Here is a 7,500-nt window from a genome sequence, read left to right as displayed (position 1 = left end):
ATCAAACTCTTTGTACTGCTTAACCGATATCCCTCCACATTTGATATGACACCAGCGAGTACACTCAACTATCGCAGCTAACAGCGCGATGGTTCTTCGCGAGCGATCTCTTCAAACTGGACAACATTTTTTTTATTTGTAGGCCCGGGTGTCGGGATAATGTCACCACAGAGACGCAGCAAGTCGTAATTAAACGTCGCATAGCTATTAGAACAGTACAACACTCTGGACTTGGCAAGAAATCTAAGGTAAAAACAAACTGCAAGGATTGAATAGATTAAAGCGATGTTCAAGTTTGCCAAGTACGGAACTTGTGGAAGTTGTGAAAACCATTCTTGTAATTAATGTGGTTACGTAAAATTTAGCCCTCCTCTTACCAGCTAAGGAAGTTTCGAAATAAACAGTGTTAATAATGCGGTGACCTCCCCGGGAAGTGGGGGGGGGGGGGGTACTGCCATATTTGGGCTGTATAGGTATGTGCCGCTGTGAAGGGTATGGTTTTCAAGCAGTTTACTCTAGCATAGGGCATATAAATCAGAGCATTTGGGTCTAGAATAGGGTATCATTTTTCACGAAACTGACCAGTTGGTTGAAGATTTTATCTAGACTAAGGAAACCAGGAATTGCTACTCAAAAATATAAAAAAGTGAAATCGGCAAGTTTAAATTTTCACGACTCAGCCTCAACAGCGTTGATAAATGACCATCATAAAACGCTACTGGATATTATTAACTGTCAAAAATCGGGATTCAGACGGAAATCGGTGGTATTAATACTGGTTAAAATTAAACTATTTGTCTTGATAATGCGTACGTACTTGGCATTACTGGATAAGTATAAATAAATCCTTTTTTAAGAAAGAAGTGATTGTGGTATAAGGTTTTGTTTTGGCTTTGCTTTAAACTGTACTAGTGACCTCAGATTCTGGAAAACAGCTACTCTAGGATAGGAGTGATTTGGAGAGTTTTACTCTAGTATAGGGTAGCAAAATCCAGCTGAAACTAGCTCTGGTATAGGATAAGGGTTCCAGGGTCCCAGCGGCACACCCTCACCCAGAAATTCCTAAAGTATCCCCCCGGGGTGACCTCCGGTTCCCTCTAGGTAGCTAACACGAAGACCGTAAACGGTTAAAGCTAATTAAAAAATTGACACCTGTGGATGATGAGTGTAACAAGAACAGCTGAAAGAAAACGAAATTTCGGCATTTCCACTGAAACGCGGCTGCTGTGAGTTCTGTACTGATGATTTCATCATGTTGTCAACATGCAAGATTTAGGTTAACTATCTTATTCATAACATTTTCAGAAGACTGAATCCAGCATTTTCACTGACTTTTAATTTTATGTTGCTATTGAGCTTTCACTCAGAACATGGGCTTGAGTTTCTAAATTGGCGAACCACGTGCATTAAAAGTTTTACACTGAAACTCCATCACAGCTCCCAGCGCTTTGGTTGCTCCATTGCATGTTATAAATCCAGATTTTTATCGAACTCGGTAAGAATTGAGGCTATTTGAAGCCTCAATACAGTTATTATTATTTTTGCAGACTATTTAACTTTAAAGAAGAAACTAGTGAGTTTTACTCAACAGCGTGTTTTGTTAACTTTTAACTGAATTTATTACCAAAGCTTAAAAAAGTAAAAGACTTCAAGACGGGACAGGACATTTCAAAATTATTCAACCTTTGAACGGGCGAGCCAAACGGTGACCGCTGGAACGACGTTTGGGTGACCTCTCGTATGGTCTACACTCAAAACCCCACTTAAAAGAATTAACTGAAACGCTGCAGTTCCATACACCTTATTCCAAAATGGCCACCATTTTAAAATTCTTTTGTTTGTTTGCAAATTAGCCCTTGTGACCTTGTTCGAGGTTAAATATTCTTTTGAATTTTAAGTTTAAGAACGAAGCAACAGGGGCTAATTTGCAAGCAAACAAAAGAATACCATGATATCGGCCATTTTGGAATAAAGTGTGTAACACCCAACTCAGCGCCTTCTGTTTTTGCGTAACACGTACCACAGGCAACCCAATTTACGCTCATGGAGCGTCTAGTTATTTTTGAGTGAGGGTTTTCCTTTTGCCGTAGGGTTTTTCCTTTTGTCGTGAGTCTTTTTCCTTTTGCCGTAAGGTTTTTCCTTTTGCCATGAGTCTTTTTCTTTTTGCCGCCAGTCGTTTTATTTTACCTTAGGGAATTTTCTTTGGAGTATTTTTGTTTTTGTCGCGGGGATTTTTCTTTTGACGTAAGTCGTTTTGTTTTTGCCGTGAGGTTTTTCTTTTTCCCATGGATTGTTTTCTTTTTCTTTTGACTTCAGCTCAAGCGGATGCCAAGGAGACTAAATATAGACTGGAATGGATTTCTAAAAGCTCGATTTCGGCCGCCACGGCAAATTGGGCTGAAGTCACAAAACGCCCCTCTCGTTGCGTGACCTCGTTGCGTGACTTCGGCCAGGGTGGCTTGAGATCAACGATTACGTGACCACGAAATTATGGCGGACTCAAGTGTAGCCGAGACGCAGTGGAATAACTTTTGTTCAAACGTTGTTGCCGATTGGACGGGCTCATGGACCTTCTGGGATCCCCAGACTGGTAAGGTCAGCCGGTCTCTTAAATGCATTCGCTCCTTTATCCTGAACGACGACAAATCTATTGTTGTTCATCGAAATATTGGTTTGGATCGGCCGCTGCTACCCGGCCACACTGGTCCGTGGGAAATGCATAAGGAAGAAACCGATGACAAAGGCCTTTACCATCCAGCGCTTCCAAAAGCTAGAACCATGTTGTTATCGAATGGGAGCGGTGTGCTTGCGCTGCCACAAATAGCAGACAGCGATCGAGTAGTTGTTGAGATCTTTCTTTGTCGGGGCGACCATCGCTGCAGCGTTGTCGTTTCTTACAACGAATCCAACGATCTTCGAAGTTTCGGAACAATCAGAGAGAAGCAGAGGAAAGCTCAAATTGAAATGTGGTCGCCAAGTACAGAGTTGCGAGAGAGCTTTCTGCTTTCCGATTTCACCGAAGATTTTATCGGAGTCGAGAGAACCTTCGACGGCAGCAATCGCCAGCTCAGTTTGCTTTCAGATTGCAAGTGGGACAAGGACTTTTGGCTGGGAACCAAAGGGACAGATGAGTCAGAGGATTTATTGTTGAAATTCCTTCCAGACACAATCTGCTTGGCGTGCCCAAAACAGAGAACCAAGACATTCAGCGTACGCGCGTGCGTGCTGTTTACAAATGAAGACGACAAAGAACTGCAGGAGTTGACGTTGAGTTATGTCGATGGACACTTACACTCGATCAAAGAAGGGCTGTATCATTGACAATTTGAAATTACAAGAATATGATCCTGCAAAAGAACTTACATTTTGTACCCTTGACTTTCCACGCGTGATTCTATTCTCGACACACTGACAACATAATGAACATTTCCTCCTATTACCGCTTGAGGCGAAGAAAAGAACTATAGTATTATAAGTTTGCTCGCTCTCAACTTTTGATTGTTTAATTAAATCTGCATTACTGGGCTCTCACTTTCGCCAAGCGGAACGAAAATAGACCGTGGTCATTTCTTATATTTGACAATCTGAACCTTGAAGAACATGCTTATTTTTTTTTCTTTTGTCCATCGTGGTGATAGCTACAGTTAAGCTTTTCCGAGGGTTAATAGGGGCATGATGCCACTGGAAAAACGACCAGTCGACCTCTTTAGCCATAGGCAGCCCAAGTTCGCGTCACTAGAGAGCGTGTAATAATTGATTACTAGTGGAAGATGACCTTTTAAAAGCGGTGTTGCGTTACAAGCAGCCGTTGAGAATTTAAACGCGTTGTAAGACTTTGTATGGGAAATAAAATACCGAAGATTATGAAGCCTAAAAAACGCTCAATTTAACGTTCATTCAATAAAATGAATAAAAATGATTTACCTCTGGTGTATTTTTGTGCCTTTTGGAGCTTATTTTACCGTTTCGGGAATTCCGTGTTTTCAATGTTCTAGTGACGCGAACTTGGGCTGCCTATGCTTTAGCGTGTATATTTTGTTTTCCCAAGGTAGGTCATGTGGTGTTCCCAGGGGGATTTGCCTTTTGTCTTTCAATAAATTGTGGGTACGAAATTTCAGACACAGTTCTCCAGTGTAACACACATGACCTGCATTAGGAATCCAAAACATACAAATGGTTTTCACAATGGCGTCATCAAATCATAAAATCAAAATAGAATGGTGTTTTGAATTTTTATCAATAGGTGGTTGAAGATGACCTTGAAATAAATCTTTTTGCAAGTTTTCAGTTCCATAACGTCTTTCGTTTCGAAAATACAGCATTTTTAATTTCCGAATTGTCACCTTGCGTGACACTATGATGCAAAGTTATTTGGTTGAAAAAAATGGCTATGCCTATGAATCTCAGTAGTCTAACCATTTCAAGTACATTAGGAGATGTGTTCATACACGTTCATTTTATCTTATGAGGGAAACGTAAGCGCTTTCATCGCTAAGTAGTTTTCATATGTCGGGAAAATCCCAGACGATCGGGGATTTCGCAGTTTCCCGACCGTCCCAGATTTTGCCGACATATCTGATATGATATGATATGATATGATATTTTATTATTTATGCACGGTAAAATCATCAGCTAAGATTACAAACAATGCTAAAATCTAAATTACAAAAGGTAAAATTTTAAAATGATTACAATAAAATACAATTACTCTAATACTATATTAATTCTAAAGCTGCTTTCCATGAATGCCGTGCTTTATACTAAAATATGTCTTTAATCAGATTTTTGAAAAGCCCAAGAGACTCTGCTTGTCTCGCTTTGAGGGGTAAGCTATTCCAGACAGTAGCACCTCTATAGCTGAAGCTGTTTCTATAATAATTTGTCCGCGGAAACGGAACAATAAGCTTTCTTTCAGAGTCTCTTAAACTATAAACAGATTCGCGGTTTGTAAATTTAGAACATAGATATTCCGGTGCTAGCCCCTGAAGACACTTATAGACCATTGTGGCCAGCGCAATTTGTTGCTGGCTAACTAGATTTTTCCAGCCTAAAATTTTGAATAGCTCGCTAGCATTTGCATCAAAATTAGAGAAGGTCAAAACTCTGGCTGCTCTATTTTGCAGTTTTTGTAATTTGTCATGTAACGTGATACCACAGTTTCCCCAGACGACATTGCAGTAGTCAAAGTGCGGTTGAAGTAAAGCGTGATAAATAGAGCGCAATGTCGTCTGAGGAACGAGATGCCTTATACGTTTGAGGGCTCCAATTCCAGAAGCTACTTTCTTTGTCAGTTTATCGACATGGCTACTCCAGTTAAGATTATTATCAATAAGCACGCCCAGGGATTTAGCAACAGAAACTTGAGTGATAGGAGCACCATTAATCTCGGGAATTGGAGGATTTGTGAGAGCATACAACCTCTGCCTTGATCCAATCAGCATAAATTCGGTTTTTGTCATGTTCAGGGTAAGTTTGTTTGCTATCAACCATTTTTTAACATTTTCTAGATCATGGTTAAGTCTTGATTCTATGTCGCCTGTATTGTCACCCGCATATGTTAGGTGGGTGTCATCTGCGTACATCCATGGCATACAATTTGTTAGACACTTTGGCAGATCATTGATATATAGCAAAAACAACAATGGACCCAAAATAGTCCCTTGAGGGACGCCGCAACTTAGTGAGCAAGTTTTAGAAAGTGATCCATTAATGGAACACTTTTGAGTGCGGTTGTCCAAATAGGACTTAAACCAGTTGTAAGAAATGCCATGTATGCCGTAATTATTTAATTTAGATAAAAGGATCTCGTGATTAACCGTATCAAAAGCTTTTTTTAGGTCTAGGAAAACAACAGCGTTTATTTTTCCTCGGTCAATGTTGTAAGCCCAAGTATCCGTAGCCCCAAGTAAAGCCGTAACGGTGGAATGAATAGAGCAAAAACCAGATTGGCATTTACATATTACGTTATGCTTTGTTAGGTACGCATATAATTGGTTATAAACTATTCTTTCGAACACTTTGGCTATAACCGGGATAACGGAAATTGGGCGGTAATTGTTTAGGTCATCACGTTCCCCTTGTTTGAATAGTGGAGTGACCCGTGCACACTTCCAGTCGTCTGGGAACACACCTACATTTAATGACTGATTGAAAATATAGCACAGCGGTTTGCAAATAAGATCCGCGCATTCACGAATAAGTCGAGAAGAAATTTTGTCAAGGCCGACTGCCTTTGATTTTTTCAGTTTATTCAGCAGTGAAAATACTTCATTTGTGGAGGTTGGGCGGAACTGAAACTCCTTATCCGTGCTAGTGAGATAATTCAGATAGCTGTTGCCATCTGAAGAAGGAATATCACTAGCAATCGCCAGACGCTTGTCCCAGATAAATGGAAAGTGCGCGAAACCAACAGTTCGCCAAACCTTGCAATTTGCAATTTTGAGGATTGGTAACGAGCTAAAACCATCGCCGACGCCTCCGACAGTACAAATTTGAGTTTTCATATGTCGGGAATCATCGCCGACGATCGCAAAAATCTGGGACGCGTCGGGAAAATAGAAACGCCTTCTATGGCGTTTCTATTTTCCCGATTCCTCCCCGACCATCCCAGATTATCGGGGATGTTTACGGTTGAAGGTTTTCATTAGTCGGCAAAATCTGGGACGGTCGGGAAAATGCGAAATCCCCGATCGTCTGGGATTTTCCCGACATATGAAAACTAGGCTTAGGGAATTCCAGATGATCGTGTTGATTTCTGGCCGCCATGTTGGTGCAGGCGGCTCCATACAAAACTCTCTGAAGTTGCGTGAAACGCTTCGACGAATAACTCAGAAACGATGTACCGCACAGACCTGAGAATTGGTGAGGTGATTTATGGATTTGTCTCCTACAACATTCCAAGTTTTTGGCTTATTTCATTGAACGGTTTCGATTTTATTTTTTTGTTGCGTGACAGTGAAAAAGATCTCTAAGCCATTGTATATTAGCTTATATTATATCGCAGTTGTCCCATCCTGCTCGTGTCTTATGTCGCATTGATTAGATAGTATTTTCATTAGAGTGATATAAAATAAATTATGCAAAGATTTTTCGTAGTATACATTGGAAAGTCTTATTTGTCATTTGTATTTTCTTTGTATAGAGACACAACTGTATTCCAAAAGCGGTCAGTTTAAAACGCAGACTGCAGACCGGGGGTAAAATGCAGACTGCAGACCAGGGGTAAAATGCAGACTACGGGTAAAATAAAATAATAATGAAAAACGAGTTATAAGGATAAAATAAAGAGTGTTCGTACCCGTTTGTACTTTCACACTGAAACCCCAACACAGGCTCCCATCGCTTTGGTTGCCCCACCGCATGTTATAAATCCGGATTTTCATCGAACTCTGTAAGAATTGAAGCTGTTTGAATTGTTGTTGTTGTTGTCGGAAAAAGTACAGTTTCGTTAGCGAGTTGCTTTTAGGGAATGACTAAAACACCACACGAGTACATACGGGT

The sequence above is a fragment of the Montipora foliosa genome, chromosome 2 (genome assembly GCF_036669935.1).
Source record: "Montipora foliosa isolate CH-2021 chromosome 2, ASM3666993v2, whole genome shotgun sequence".
In the NCBI taxonomy this organism is placed as follows: Eukaryota; Metazoa; Cnidaria; class Anthozoa; order Scleractinia; family Acroporidae; genus Montipora; species Montipora foliosa.
This window is presented reverse-complemented; position numbering follows the sequence as displayed.